Source organism: Fukomys damarensis, unplaced genomic scaffold (genome assembly GCF_012274545.1).
Source record: "Fukomys damarensis isolate Sample0158 unplaced genomic scaffold, DMR_v1.0_HiC HiC_scaffold_38, whole genome shotgun sequence".
Taxonomy (NCBI): Eukaryota; Metazoa; Chordata; class Mammalia; order Rodentia; family Bathyergidae; genus Fukomys; species Fukomys damarensis.
Window position 1 is genome coordinate 57,475,675 of NW_022900950.1, and position 15,769 is coordinate 57,491,443.

The following is a 15,769-nucleotide window of genomic DNA, read 5'->3' on the forward strand; positions in this document are numbered from 1 at the left end:
TGAAAATTTAATTTATATAAGGAATACTTTAACAGAGAATTCAAATAGATAATTTTGTTAACTGCATATTTTTGTTAAGAACTGTGATAAATGTTACAGTGTTATCTCACTTATTAATCCTTATCATTTATTAATCCAAATTCTATGCAGTAATACATTTCAAGTACTACTCATGAAACAAATTTACTGGCATAATTTACCTACAGTAACACTCACCTTTTAAAGTGCATAGTACAATGAATTATGGAAACCATTTAAATGTGTAACAAATGCAGCGGTTAAGACATTGTATAAATACATACTAGCAATAAAATATTAAAATCAAAATTTAAAAATACTATATATACAACACTCAAATAATGACATAGTTAGTGATAACTATAATTAAATATGTGTAAGACCTATGCACTGAAAATTATAAAACTTCTAAAAGAAACCAAAGCAAATGTAATAATAATTTGAATGATATACACTACAGTCATGGATCAGAAAAATCCATATGGTTATCTTGCTGTACCTAACTATAAAAAACTAGTGCCATTTTAATCCAAGGTGGAAAGTAATCTTTGAAAGGATATTACTACATAAGTGGATCACTTCTTGTACCTAAATGTATCCATTGATTATGGATTTTACATAAATTCAGATATTTTGGGGTAATTCTTATAGTACTGTATTATCTGCTATTTTAGCTCTATTAAGACACAGTAATTATTTTTTATCTATGCACTAGACACTCCACACTAAATGTCACCCTAAAGAACTTGATTAGCCCTTCAGGCTACAACTGTATGTCATTTGTACTTCTTCTGCAGTTCTCTAAGTGACATCCACACCTTTTTAAATGAGTCCCAAAGAGAGCATGTTTCATTTGGTATCACTACACCACAAGGGCAAAGAACTGCCTTGTTACTTTACTGGTTTCTGCTCAAATTCATTGAGCAACTTAATTTTAACATTTCTTTATTGCAGTAGTGTAAAATGTCATTTACATTAAAATAATTTTAGTTAAGATTTAAATTAATTTTATATATGGATGTAAATCAGTCTACAAGATTTCTTTTATGTGTAGCAAAAATGTCTAAATTTGACATTCATAGTTTTTTTCATATTGTAGGAAATATATGAAAAATTCTTAGTGATAGAAAAATAGGCCTCTGGGACCTTCTGTGTCAGTTTTAAAAGACAGATTGTTAAACCTATGAATTTGTCTTTCTTGGAACTGACATCCAAGGTCCCAGAGCCTTTTCTTCTTTCACAGATGGTTCCTACAGCATACTCCATTCCACTCTTTACAAGAAACATTCAGCCATTCATATTATACAGCTAGATATTTTACGTACTGCCAAGGAATGGAACGGAGAAAATAGAAATCAGACCATAAACTAGTATACTTATGGACATTTAGAAAAATAAAATAAAGGTTTAATTACAAAGAAGGTCACTTGCTGTAATAAGATAAAAGCATAGTAACATGTCATATACTATATCTGAGCAAAAAGATAAATAATATATTAATGATATCTTTCGATAAAAATATTCGAGCTAAATTTTAATAATTTCAAAAACATGCTGATATTTTTCTCAGGGCATTCATGTCTTTGTGCTAATATTTAATAAATGATAGTTTATATTCAAATGTAATTCATATAATCATAGTTGTCCTTACCAATGCGACAGACATAAAAACTTTTATTTTTATCATTATATTCCCCATTAAAGAATTGTCAAGCAATTTTTTAAAGAAAATGCAGTAATAAAGCACTCCATATACTTTATTTCTTTTTTTCCATTTTTTATTATCCAAAAAGAAAAAGAAAAAAAATACTAATTATAGGGTGAAAATTCAAGTATCTCAGAATGCAAACTGGGAAGTTTGAGAATATCTGGGTAAATAATTGTTTTCTTATGTATTTAGGAAATGATTTTGTTCATATAAAATATTTGAATTTATTAATATTCTTTATTTCTCTATGTTTTCTTATTTAAGTTTTTGACTGTGAATAGAATGATTTTATGCTCCATGACTGCAATGTCTCTTTAAAATAACTTGTCAAATTATTAACTACTGAGATATTATTAGTTTTACAGTAATGTGTGATAAACTTCAAAATACTACTTTCCATGCCTCCTACTGGTCTTCTCTGGGGGTACATAATTTATTTTTCTGTTTGCTTCCTTGATTTCTGTCACACCATATATTTGCTTGACACTTACTTGGTTTTTCACTCAATGACTCCTTGCCATTGTCTTATTATTGCTTGTCTTGATTCCATATTTGAGCTTCATCTAACAGTTCTCTCTCTCTCTCTCTCTCTCTCTCTCTCTTTACCTCTATTCTAATTTTTTGTATACAAGATTAAACCTAGAGTCTTCATATTAAGTTACATCCCCAGACCACCATACTACATATTTTACTTATTAATTGATTGATTATTTTGTTACAGTGTTACACTCAATTGCTAAATTTTCCAAGTGAAGTTCAAACTTATGATCCTGCTCCCTCAACCTCCTGCTCAGTTTATATCTGATTTTATAACTTTAATAATCATCATATCTATTTTAAGGACTTTAAAGCCTTTACCTTGAGTTCTTTTTACTTACACTTTGTCAATTTTCAGACCTTCATTTTAGCTGCGAACATTTGACTATAACAATTCTAACTCAAACTAGGTGAATCCTACAAAGAACCAATCATCTTTATCTGAAATTGATAAATTTATTATGACTTAAATTTTTTCAATTGACCTAAAACAAGTTGAACTGTAGTGGTTTTAAATGGAATCAGTTAATAAAATGCTTCTGATTATTTCTTGTTGGAATTATTACTGTTACCTAATTTTTTCTTTTTCTGAAACAGCTATTCATTCACTTATTAGCTAACTCCTTCCAAGTCATCCTTCCTTTTAAGCACTATCTTAGTCACTTTCCCATTTCTGAGACACACTGCCACATTTCAAAGAAGAAGAGATTTATTTTGCTTCACGGTGTTAGAGGTTTCAGTCCCTCATCAGCAGCAAGGTCTAAGACAGAAACTGTATGATGGGCTGCGGGATTGGCTGCATGATGGATGGACCTGGCCAAAAGCTACTCATGTCATGGCAACAGGAAGCAATGAGCAAAAGGACAATCCAGGAAGGGAGATATACCCTTGACAATCATTCCCTCACTGACTTGCCTTTTCAGACAAGAGTTCACTTGCCAATAACATATTTAATGACCAAATTCATTAATGGATGAATCTATGCATAAGTATAGTGTACTCACAATCTAATCATCTTTCAAGCACAGGAATTTGGGGGGAACATCTCAAATGTTATGGCTTATATCTAAAATGTCTCCTAAGGCCTCTTGTGCTCCTAGGTGGAGCTTTTGGGAGTGGCTGGATCATGAATGTGTGATGCTAGGTGAAGGGTATGATAACTGGCTTACTCCACTGGCTGGTTTTGCATAGTTCTGAAAGTGAAAATGGGAAGACCTATTCTTTGGGTGAATGGGATTACCCAACAGGCTTGTAGCCTGGATAAAAAGAAAAGGAGAGATCATCATTCCCTGCCACTTGCCTACTTTACCATGGACTGTTTCTCCTCTTCCATTCTCATCTGCCATACTACCCTGCCTTGAAACTAACTGAGCATGGAAAGAAACCTGTACAAACTATGAGCCAAAATAAAACTTTCTTAATTTATGAGTGTTGGGTATTTAGTCCCAGCAGTAAGAAATAACTAAGACATAGATCTAAACCATAACAACTTTCTACTATATAATATACATTTTTAGCAGATTAGTTTATATGAGATAGTGTGTCTTACATTTTGTTTCAATACATTTTCTTTTTTATTTTATTACATGATTTGGATGCAAACATAGTTCTTCAAACTATGATACAGATAATTCATCTTAAATGCCTTGATCATTTTCCTCACAGACTTTAAACATTATTGGTTAAAAAAGATTTTAAAAATCTTAAAATAGGTTTTTGAAACCTACGTAATAATATTTCTCATGTAGAATGAAATATATGATAAGACAACATAATTAGCATGATTTGTTTTACACGATATCAACATCTGATGACAGTGTCCCAAACTTGGAAATTTAAGTTTTGCCAGGATAGGGAGTTCCAAGGGATGATCAAAGCTCTCCATATAAAATCTTGACTTGGATAGCTATAAATTATTATAAAAGCTTTCATCATATCTGTAGGGTAAAATAAGTAGAAGTTTTGATTCAACATATTGTAAAGTGCAGATTTATTTTATTCATTACTGTTTTTTCTTTCTTTTTTACTTCCAATGATTGAATTCCTCAGCGTGGAAACTTTCTGACCTCAGGGAATTTGGTAGAGGGGGCTCCTTATGTTCCATACGTAAGATGAATTTGTGAAATAATAATGACTGTGATGATAGAAATAGTAACAGTGATCATGAAGAATTGATGATTAGATATTATTTGAGCCACTTGTGTAGGTTACTTTTTAATAATTTTATATTAATTGACTATTTGATTCTTCTCTACAGCCATTTCAGGAACCTATTATTATTCCTGTTTTGTGCTGAAGAAAGTGAGACAAAATATATAACTCTCCCAAGCTTATGAATGGCAAATGTGGAATTACAATGTGAGCTCTCAGTTGACAACCTCTATTCCTATGAAAAGTTGCTTTACTTTTTTTGTTTTTCCAGTATTGGGAATCAAACTCAGGACCTTGTGCTTGCAAATAAAAGGGGAAGGGGGGGAAGGGAGGGCATGGACAAGGGGAAAAATGAGAACTAAGACTTGTCATGTAGAGGTACAAGATCCCAACAATGAGTGCAACTGTACTATATCCCTAAAATGTACCAATAAACTCAATTAAAGCTGAAAAAAAAGTTACTTTTCTACCCTTTTTACATCCAGGGTGCTGGATTTATCAATTAAATTTATTTACCTTGGATTTTAATTTGAAAACAGAATTGAACAGTTAATATTATTTGATGAAGGATGGTTGTGCTCCTCATGATGGTGGTGGTGCAAAAATAAGAAAAATGTTTTGATTCATGAATATTGTCTTTAGCAGTAAAGAAAGAAGATTGAAGGATAAAATTTGTGTAGTACACTAAACTCTAACTTTATTATTATAAATGTGATTATTCTGGATCTGGAAAATTGAATTTATATTTGACACACTACATTAGAGTCAAAGGCATTTACCAAATTCTTGACAACAGCTCATAGATTCTGAGACCCTTGAATAAATGGGGAAACAAATGCCCTTGACTTTCGGTCATAAGAACATCTGTGAATTATTTACTACCTTTGTTCAATAATTTTATAAGAAAGAAAGTAGTTGGACTTTATAAGGTTTTTATAAACTGCTTCCCATGGATCTTGAATGGCACCACAATTCAACTGTTTGATGGAAAGGAGATAATAAGTGAACTTTTGACAATTATGCACAAGGTATAAGGCAGTGGGTTATATAAGATGTAGCTACTTCTGGCATTTCTGAAAAAAATGTTAAAATAAATAGGTACAGTAGCTAACACAACACTTACAATGATGTCTATTTTTTTCAACACCATATACTAAGCAAACTACACCTTTCCCTTCACCTTATATGCACTGTTATCCAAAGATCAATTGCCTTTATGTACATGGGTGAACATTTGATTACTTTGTTTTATAGTAAATCTTAACATCAGGCAATGTTAGTCTTCTAACTTTATTCTTCCTTAGTACTGTGTTGGTTATTGCAAGTCTTTTGCTGCTTTATATAAACTTCAGAATCTGTACATGACTATCTGTGAAATAAGTGGTGGGATTTTTATTGAGATAGCAATGTCAACAGTAGATTTGAAAGAAATGACATCTTAACAATTTTTACCCTTCCAATTCATGAGCATAGAGTATCTCTTCATTTACTTAAGTCCTTGAATTTTTTCACCTTTCTAGTTTACAGGCAAAAATATTTCATATTATTTTGGTATTAAGGCAAATGGGTATTTATAAAACACAATGTTTTGTTTGTGTATTGCTCATTTTAAGGATAAAAATTAACTATTGTACATTAACACTTTTAATCTCTGACCTTACTATTCATGCTTTTTTAGTTCCAGGAAGGTTTTATTTTATTCTTTGAGGTTTTCTTTGTAGATAATTTTATACTATTAGTGATTAAAAATAATTTTATTTTTTCTGTTTCTCTTTATCTTACTTTATGAACCAGCACTTTAAATTCAGTGTCAAAAATTATATAGATTTTTGTAGATGATTTTATGAAGTTGAAGAATTTCTCTTCTATTTCTAGTGGAGCAGAGAGTTTATATTTTTGTTTTATCATGGAGGGGGTGTTGTTTTTTGTCAACTGCTTTCTGTACATAAATTAATAAGATAATATGATTATATTGATATAGTGAGTTACATGAATTAACTTTTGAATGATGAACTGGCCTGACATAATTTGGCTAACATCCACTGAGTTGTAATATATACAATTCTTTTTATACATTATTTGATTAGTTATGCTAATATTTTACTAATTATTTTTTCATTTATATTCATGAGATATTTAGACTGCAGTTTTCCTTTTTTGTAATGCTTTTAGATGCTTTTGGTGTAGGAACAATGCTTGTCTCATGGAATTAGTTAGAAGCAGTTCCGTTTCCTTTTATTTTGGAGAAGTTATTACCTGTATACACATTTTTTCTTTAAGGAGAATTCATCAATGAAACCAATGGAAGCCTATATTTTTCTTTCTCAGAATTTATGATTGATTTCATTTTTCTTTCTGTGTGTTTTCACAGAGTATTTTTGATATGGACTTAGCCCATTTCTTCTTAAGGTATGGTATCAATTGTGCAGATTCACAGATGTTTAGATTATTCCTTATTTATCCCATTATGGCCATAGGGTATGTAGTAATGGTCATCTATATCTGTTGTTGGCAAGTAAGCCCCCAGAGTTTTATCAGTTTTACCAATTTTAGTAACTTTTCTATGAATCAATTATTTGTTTTATTAATGTTTACAATGTTTTCTTCTTTTCAAATGTCATTAGTTTCTTATTAGTATTTATTTTCTTTAAATTGCCTTTGTATTATCTTTCTATTGTTTCTCTCATTTCCCAGTATGAGCACTTAGGTTATTTGTAGTACATCCTTCTTATAATATAATATATATATTCAGTATTATATATTTCTTTCCCAACAATGCTGTTGCAGTAACTCACACATGATAATCACTAGTTGATTTAATTTCATTTAAATATTTTTTAAATTGTCTTAAAATTTCCCTGACTTATAGATTAGTTACAAGTTTTCCATTTAAATTATAAATATTTGCGATTCCCATCTCTCTCTCACTTAATGGTTTCTAAATATAACTTCACTGTAATCTGTGTATATGTTTTGCACCATATCATTTCTATACTCTAAAAGGATAGGTATATTTCATCCCTCAGAATCTGGCCAATGTTATTGCATATTTTTATAATCTTGACATAAACATGATTTTCTGGTTGTCATTTGTTGTCCTCTATCAATATTTGTTAGATCATGTTTGCTGGTACTGGGAAGGTCAATGTTATGTTTTTTTGTTTGTTTGTTTGTTTGTTTTATTTTTTTACATTTTTTCCTCAATTCCGAGAATTGATTCCTTAATTACTCTGTATTTGTTTTCTTCAACCCTGATTGTCTTCCTTTACAATTTACTTTTTAAAAATTCATATGGTTAGTAGAGCTTTCCTTTTACTAAATTTGTCAGAAAATATACTTTCCCTCTATTACCATTTGGACCTCTAACTATGACTGAAGAAATGCTCAGGAATTAGTAATGTGCACTTCTGAATAGCCTGGATGCATCACGGAGGTGTGAACTTGGGGACTCTTTGTGGCCCCGACTCCTTCCGCTCTGGGCACTGTTCCCTGCACTGCTTCCTTGTCTCCATGAACCGAGCAGCTTTGCTCCACCACAACCTTTCTCCATGATGTTTCTACCTTAGAGACAGATGCGAATCCTAAGAAACTGTAAGCCAAATTAATCCACTTCTTTTAGTTATAGGTGTCTCGTGTCTTGTGTCTCAGCAATGGGAAAGCTGACCAATATAATTTTTGGTTATTTATTTCATGCCTTTATTTTTTTTTCTCATTGAGTTTATTGGTACATTTTAGGTATACAGTACAGTTACATTCATCATTGTGATCTTGTACCTTTACATGACAGGTCTTGGTTCTCATTTTTCCCCCTTATTCCTGTCCTCCCTTCATGCCCTCCTCCATTCCTTACTTATAAAAAATTTATTTCCATTTTTTTTCATTTTCTCATATGTTTTTCTTTTCCCTTATTTCCTTTCCCCTACCCTTCCCCACTTCCCCTACATTTTTAGCCCTTTTCTTTGTATTTCACTTTCTCAATTATACCATTGGGATCTTATGTACATTTATAGCTTTTCACACCAGAGAAATTATTAAGTATTTATAAATGTGTGACTTATTTATTTCACTTAGGAGTGTATCTTCAGCATGTATCCATTTTCTTATGAATGACTCTAACTTCTCATTCTTTATGGCTAAGTAGTATTCCATTTTATAGAAAAACTACATCTTCTTTAACCAGTCTCCAACTGATGGCCTAGTGGGCTGTATCATGCCTTTAAAATTTTGCAGTTTTTTTAAAGTAACTTAGAGTTGTATTTTTATGTGTTATAAATATTGCCATTTCTGACTTTTGTGTTTTAATTTTTCATATTGAAATGTATAGTGGAAACATTTAGACTAATATCTACTATTTTGTTAACCCTCACTATAAGCTATATCTTTAAAATTTTTTCTCCACTTTTTCTGACATAATTTTAATGCAGAACTTTATATGATCATGTTTTTTATCCTCTCACTTTCTATAGCTTGCAACATGTATTTTAAAGTAATCTAAATGCACTTTGAAATATCACCATACTATTTCACAGATAGTACAGATACTTAGTACAGATACTTTAGGGCCAAGTAGTGTGAATTCTTCCTTATGCTGTACTTGGCTAAATGGATTTCTCCACCAATTGTGATACTGTTACTATGACTAAGCAGTTACTTTTTACATCAATGAATAATAAAACAAAATATTTGTCCCTTCTCCTATTTCTCTATTTAGGACTAGGTTTCAGATCTATATTAATTTTGTTCTCCCTGAAGATTTTTTAGTATATGTTTACTGAAGATTTTTAAAAAATAATTATGAAATATAGATATATTGACAATAAACTTTATCAATTTTTTTCTTCAGGGAGTTTCTGATGAAAATCTTTATTTTTTCTGTGCTTTTGCAAGATTCTTATCTGGATATGAAATGCTTATTTTGTAGAATTTTTTCTTTCACTACTTCAATTATTTTATTTCATTGTTCTTGGTGTTGTGCTTTCTAATAAGAAGTCAAAATAAGTATTTCCTCTCTAGGTAAGGTATTGTTTGTCCCTGTCTTCTTCTAGTATTTATCTTTAACTTTGAATTTTATGATTTGAATTTTACACCTAAGTACAGAAAATTTTTGTTGATCTTGTTTTGTTTTATTCCCATATTTTCTCAGCCTTTTAAATCTGTGATTAACTACCTACTCTTGACTTTGCAGAGGTCTTGCTCATTATTTCAAATATTTTTTCTGTTCCTTCTCTTTTACTTCTTGTATTCCAACAATACTCATATATTTTAAAATTGTATAACAGTCCTTCGAGTTGTGTTCACTTTTCTTCACATTAATACATATTTTATTTTAAATTTATCTGAAATTGTTTTTGTTGTTGTTGTTGTTGTTTTTGTTTTGATACAGGGTCTCACTGTGTAGTTGAGACTGACCTGGAACTCACCATGTAGCTCAGGCTGGTCTCAAACTCACAGCAATCCTCCTGCCTCAGCCTCCTGAGTGCTGGGATTATAGGCCTGTGCCACCAGGCCCGGCTTGAAATTGGTTTCTATTCTTACACATAAGAATATGTATTAACAAATCTGCATATTTTTTGTATTGCTTAAGTTTAAAAACTCATTAAATTCAAAATATATAGTCATATAACATGACCATATATTCATATTTTTCTCATTAAGTTAATCAAATGGTTTCCCTTCTTTATTATTAAGGAAAGAAAGCTATAATCTTTTAAAATAAATTCACTTTAACACAGTATTTTTAAAGTATATTCTGGGATTTCTTTGATGCCATTTACGTGCATAAATATCTTGACCACCAAATGGATAAATCCTTTAATTACTATTTCTTTTATTGCAATCTAACTGTTAAGTTTAAATGAGAAATGTAACACAGGGAAACTTTTTGTTGCTGTTTCTATCTATTGAATGCATGTTTCCAGCATTTCAAAAGTAGTTTTCATTCACAGGTAGTTATATATTCCTCAACCCCACTCTATTCATAACGCTTTGATCAAACGAAGTTTGTTTAAAGCTGGTCTGTTGTTCCATATACTTGGTTATATCATCACCACAGGGGTGATCCACACTTTGATGATCAGCACAGTGATGGCTGACAATTTTTAATCAACAAAGCATTTCACCAACAATGATTTTGAAAGTGTGTATTACTAAGGTTATTTATTCATAGATGTCTGAACATAAAACATAAAAAGTGGCATAATCTCTGCTGGAAAGAAGTAAAACAAAGTAATAGCTTTCATGAAATATTCACACATAGACAATGCAGAATAGAAATATACAAAAAGGAGACAATGCAGTTTTATTTTATTTTAACATTTTATGTTTAAAGTATATAAATAACAGCACTTCAATATTTATTCTCTAACATATTTATAAAAACTTGCTTACCATATTTGACCATACTTTAAATAATTAAGAAAGCATAAAATACAAATTTACTCATAGTAAGTGAGTAGAAAAATATTCTGAATATACTTAATGAACATATATATCTTCAGTGCTTTTTATCTCTCCTGGCTATTGTTGAGAGGTAATTATTCACACATCTTTTGCATCTTTGACTATTTGTAATAAAACATTGACAAGTTTCTGAGCTATCTTTCCAGGAAACGTTGTATACTACAGCACTCAGAAGATAAGAGATAGTGTTTTCTTTCAAGAAAAACACTGTATTTCTTTCTCAAAGAACTTTCTTTGAAGCAAAGTTTGGACAAATTTGTCAACGGCCCTTTGCACTCCATGCGGTTTCTGTGCTATAGCAATCCTCACTTGATGCAGAATCACGCAGGTTTCTTCTCATCATCTCTGTGAGACTCAGCCTACAAGGAAACTAATGTGAATTTGAAATTCATCTTTTTTTATTCTATAAATGAGTAATCCAGTTATGTGTCACTGACCTAGGAATCTTATAACTTCTATAGGCATTTATGAAATAGTAGCAGGCTAAATTTTAAGGTTGCAAATGGCATAAAATCTCAGATTCTTAACAACCTCTGACAAATATAAATGTGTTTAATTACAGAGTCTGCTCTGGTACAATAAAAATACTTAGTTTTGTAGAAGACAAATTACAGTGTTAATATAAATAAACTAAGTTTTTATTTAAAAAAATAAACAGGGCCAGAGTATTTCTCAGTTGTACCATGCATATATTGCATGTGTGAGGCCCTATGTTTTCTGTCCAGCATCAAAAAGTAATGAAAGAAGGAAAACAAACTTTTCTTTCATTTTTCAGTCAGTAAATCTAATTGTCTATTCCATCCTAGAAGCAATTTTAAATTAGTATACAGGGAGAAGAGTGAGCTTGGCTCTCTTATGGAGTACCTCTTCCAGTTACACATAAAGGAAAAAAAAAAGACAGTGATATATGAAATTAAAATATACCATAAAGTATAGCTATTGAAGGGATTATAATTAAGAGGTAAAATATTTGATAGTATGTAAAATAGTTCCTTCTGTAACTCTTAAAGACTAATTAGATAGCATGCTTTGGTAGAGAAATAAATTCCAGTGATGGAGCTGATATTTACAGACAATATAATACTTCCTGTGTCATCCTTATTGATATATTCTTATGATTTAAGCATATTTTGATGTTGTAGAGCACTGTTACATGTTGATATTATTAGTAACACTTATATAATTAAAATTTTTAAAATTAATTTTATTTATCTTAAACTAAAAGTTAAAACGATTACCCATTGTTGTGACTATGATTTGGATACAGGATTGGTGGCCCTATTGAGTATTATCTTCAAAACCAAACTTTTTCATAAACTCCAGAAAGATCTCTGGGTCACTGTTTTATATCATGTATAAAAGTAAAGAAAAGAAAATTAGTTTGGTGGATCAAAAATTTCTAACTCTACTTAAAATTTCTAATTAAATATGTCAGTAAATTTTATATATTTCTGTTTGTATGTCAAGATTGTGAGATGGATCAATATTCAGAAATAGGCTCTGGTTGTGCAAAGTTGTGAAGTAAGTTATGTAACTCACTTAATAGAGTAGAGACCAGAACAGAAAAGTAAAACTCAGAGAGCAAAGATACAATCTTGGAGTCTAGTGACTCAAGAGATGTACTGGATCCCAGAGATCTCCACAGAGGTCTTCAATATTAGTTTTCTTGGCAAGAGTGTATCCTAAATAAAACTCTGGAGGACAGAAAGCCTGAGACTGCAGATATGCTTCTAATGATAGCTGTTTGAAGGATTGAAACAAATTTCAATCAGCATGATTCCCTCAGTAAATTCAATTAAAAGTGTATTATATATATATGTTCCACATCTTAGTTAAGGATTTATTAGATATTTATTGAAATTATATTATTTTTCTCCATAAACTGAGTTTTTTCTTTTTTTCCATTTGCAAAACTGTTTGGGATGTTGGAAAAAGAGGATGAGAGCAAATTTTAAACTAATTTAGGAAACTTACTCCCTGGTGAATGAAGTTGTGTAAGAGAGAGCACTGTATTTACAGAGTCAAGAATATTGTGTCTTTTATTCTTTCTCCATGTCAATTAGTGATTAATATGGTTTCACACTTAGAAGCAAAATACAATTCAGTAATCAGGGAAAAATCCCAGCAATACAAAAAAAAGTCTTAATTAATTTAGGAAAGAGAAAGATATTTGGAGAAAGATATTTAGAGAAACAGGCAAAAATTCTCAGAGGGTAATATAAAGGCTTAGAATTATTTGAACAAGACACAGACAATAAAGAGGCAAGAGTCGTTTAATAGGCTTTCATCATCCTTTTCTTTTTTGGGGCATCCCTATGTGTGTACTTTCTTCTAACATCCAGGTTAGCCTAAGTGCTTCTAAAGCCAATGCCCTAAAATTCAAAGCTGGTATTTATCACATATTATTGTCAAAACTGTCATAGCAGCAACTGTATTTGTCATTTCCTTTCATGTACCCCTGGTGATCAGTACAGTATCTTGGAACAGAAGAGTAAATCTTTGTTCTTCATTGAATTTCATCTCACTTTGTAAACTATAGATGATATTTTGTTTTGGTTTTCTATTTGTATATTGAATCAGTGCTTAGTCCTTTGCAAAGGACGTAAAGAAAAAAAGCAGAGAAAAATACAAATAATAAGACATTTCAATTCACCATTTCTCCCTTCCTGCCTCAGAGTTTCTGAAGTTAGAATTTCTAGGAATATTACTTTCAATTTTCGTTTAAATGCAGAATTCTGTCACATGATACAGTAAGAGGAGGATTTGGCCTCCAAGTTAACCATTTTCTCATCAGGGTGATAAACTTTCATGTTTTGAAGTTTTCTTCTTTTCATAGGATTTTAGAACTCTGTTCCCATACACGTCTGCCAACCTATCATATAGGCAGGAAATTTTATGTGAACTCGTAAGGTTTTATTACAGCGAATAATGTTTCCAAATTTGAATATCAATGACCATTTCATCTGGGGGAGCGGAATCTTTCACATGCTCTTATACATTTTAAAAATACAAATTTAAGCTATGGTGGAATAAATATGTCTGCATCTTGATTCTTCCTTATTCACCATTTCCCTCCCTTGTCTTCCACCCTTTTCCCCTCCCCATTTACAAAAGCTTTGTTTCCACTTAGGCTTCTATTTTCATGTTTTTTCTTTTCCCTTCCTTCTTCCCTTCTTGCTCCCTCCCCATTTTAACATTTACTTTTCAAATCATAATCATGAAGTAATGAATAACATTCAAAGTGCTTAGTAAATCCCTGCTGTTTGGATACCGTTAGGACTCTGTGTTTCCATTCAGTTGTTAGGAAACAATTGGTTAGATAACAAACAAAAACACATTTGAAAGTTTGCTTCCATACTTGTATCATTTGTAACACTGACTATTTTTTTAGAGGCAGTCTCACTATGTAATCCTATCTGGCCTTTTCTAGGTACTCCGGGCTCGCCTGGGACTGGCAATATGCTTCCTTCTCCCAAGTGCTGTGATTACTCATTTGCACTAGCATGCCCATGTCTATGCTTCTATGGTGTATGTGAGACAGATGGTATAAAAATGTAAATAAAGTGGAAGGTCAGACCAAACAGAAAGGAAGAATTATTCAATGGAAAGTTTTGTACTTAGAATGCTACTTCAGCCTGACTGTCTAGGTGATAATCACAGGACTTGAATTCAAGATAGAGTGATATATCCCTGGCAGCAAATTCCACAAGTGGTTGTGTGGGCTGCTTTCGAAGTACTCCTGGGTCACCTTCCTGATTCGACTGCTGATGAGGTCCTGCAGGTATCTTCTTCTCTCCTGCAGGTCATTTTCTTTAATTCACTGTCAGTTCTGAGAAACGCATGTGACTTGATCCATTTCTGAATATGAACAAAGCTTCTCATAATCTTAGGGCAAGTCATACTAAGTCCACGTGGCCATCTATATGAAAGAAAATAGACATTTTTCTTTCTAAAAAAATAAGAATGAATCCTTAAATTCACTTTCACCATGAATTCTTAACTGCTTGGTTGCTGTAAACATATTAACTCTTTTTGAACATCCAAAATGCCTGTGGAAAATTTCAAATGTTTTATTTGTAATTTGTCTTTATGAAATTCGAATGATATGAGCTAATCATATTCTACATTAGGAAACAAAGTAGGATGTGAGTAAAATTATTTTAATATCTGCTATGGTATGGAAATTAGTTTCACTTGCATTTAGGGAAAATACCGCAGTAACTCTTTAAACTTTTAGAACCCAGAAATCACATGGAAAACTAGGCAAATAATTGTGCTTGTGATTATCAGGATTTGAAAGAATGAGCTTAATTTTGATAATTGTAGGGTTTACTAGTAATGTGTTAAATCTGTTGCCAAGGATGAACTGGCTGAAACTATGAAATGTGACAGACAAAAACAGATAGACAGTGAATGCCTAAAATTTGAAAATCACCACAGCAGAAGACATATTGTTCCTTTCCAGCTTGCTTCACACACTTATCCCATGGTTCTTGGCACCACAAAGCCATTCTGGAAGTCCTCTTGTGAGTATCTTTAGTTGGGGTTAATGGGATGCCAAGTTACCCCAATGCCATAAAAAACATCTGCATTTCATGGTCAGTTTGAGTTTGGGGAAGACCCGGAAGTGGTGTGGTGCCAGAACTATGTTTTTATTAAAGGGAAATTGCCCTGAACATTTTGAATCGATTCTAGAAATCAAGGAAGCAGCCAAATGAACTGGTTGAAGAAGTGTAGGTCTTTTTATATAGCCATTTTATTTCAGTATTCAATTTTTTAAGATAAATTCTGGGGGATAATGTTAGTAAAGTAAGTTTTCTACTTTCAAAGACCTCACTACTTAACCTGAGGGATACACACACACACACACACACACACACACACACACCCTTCCAG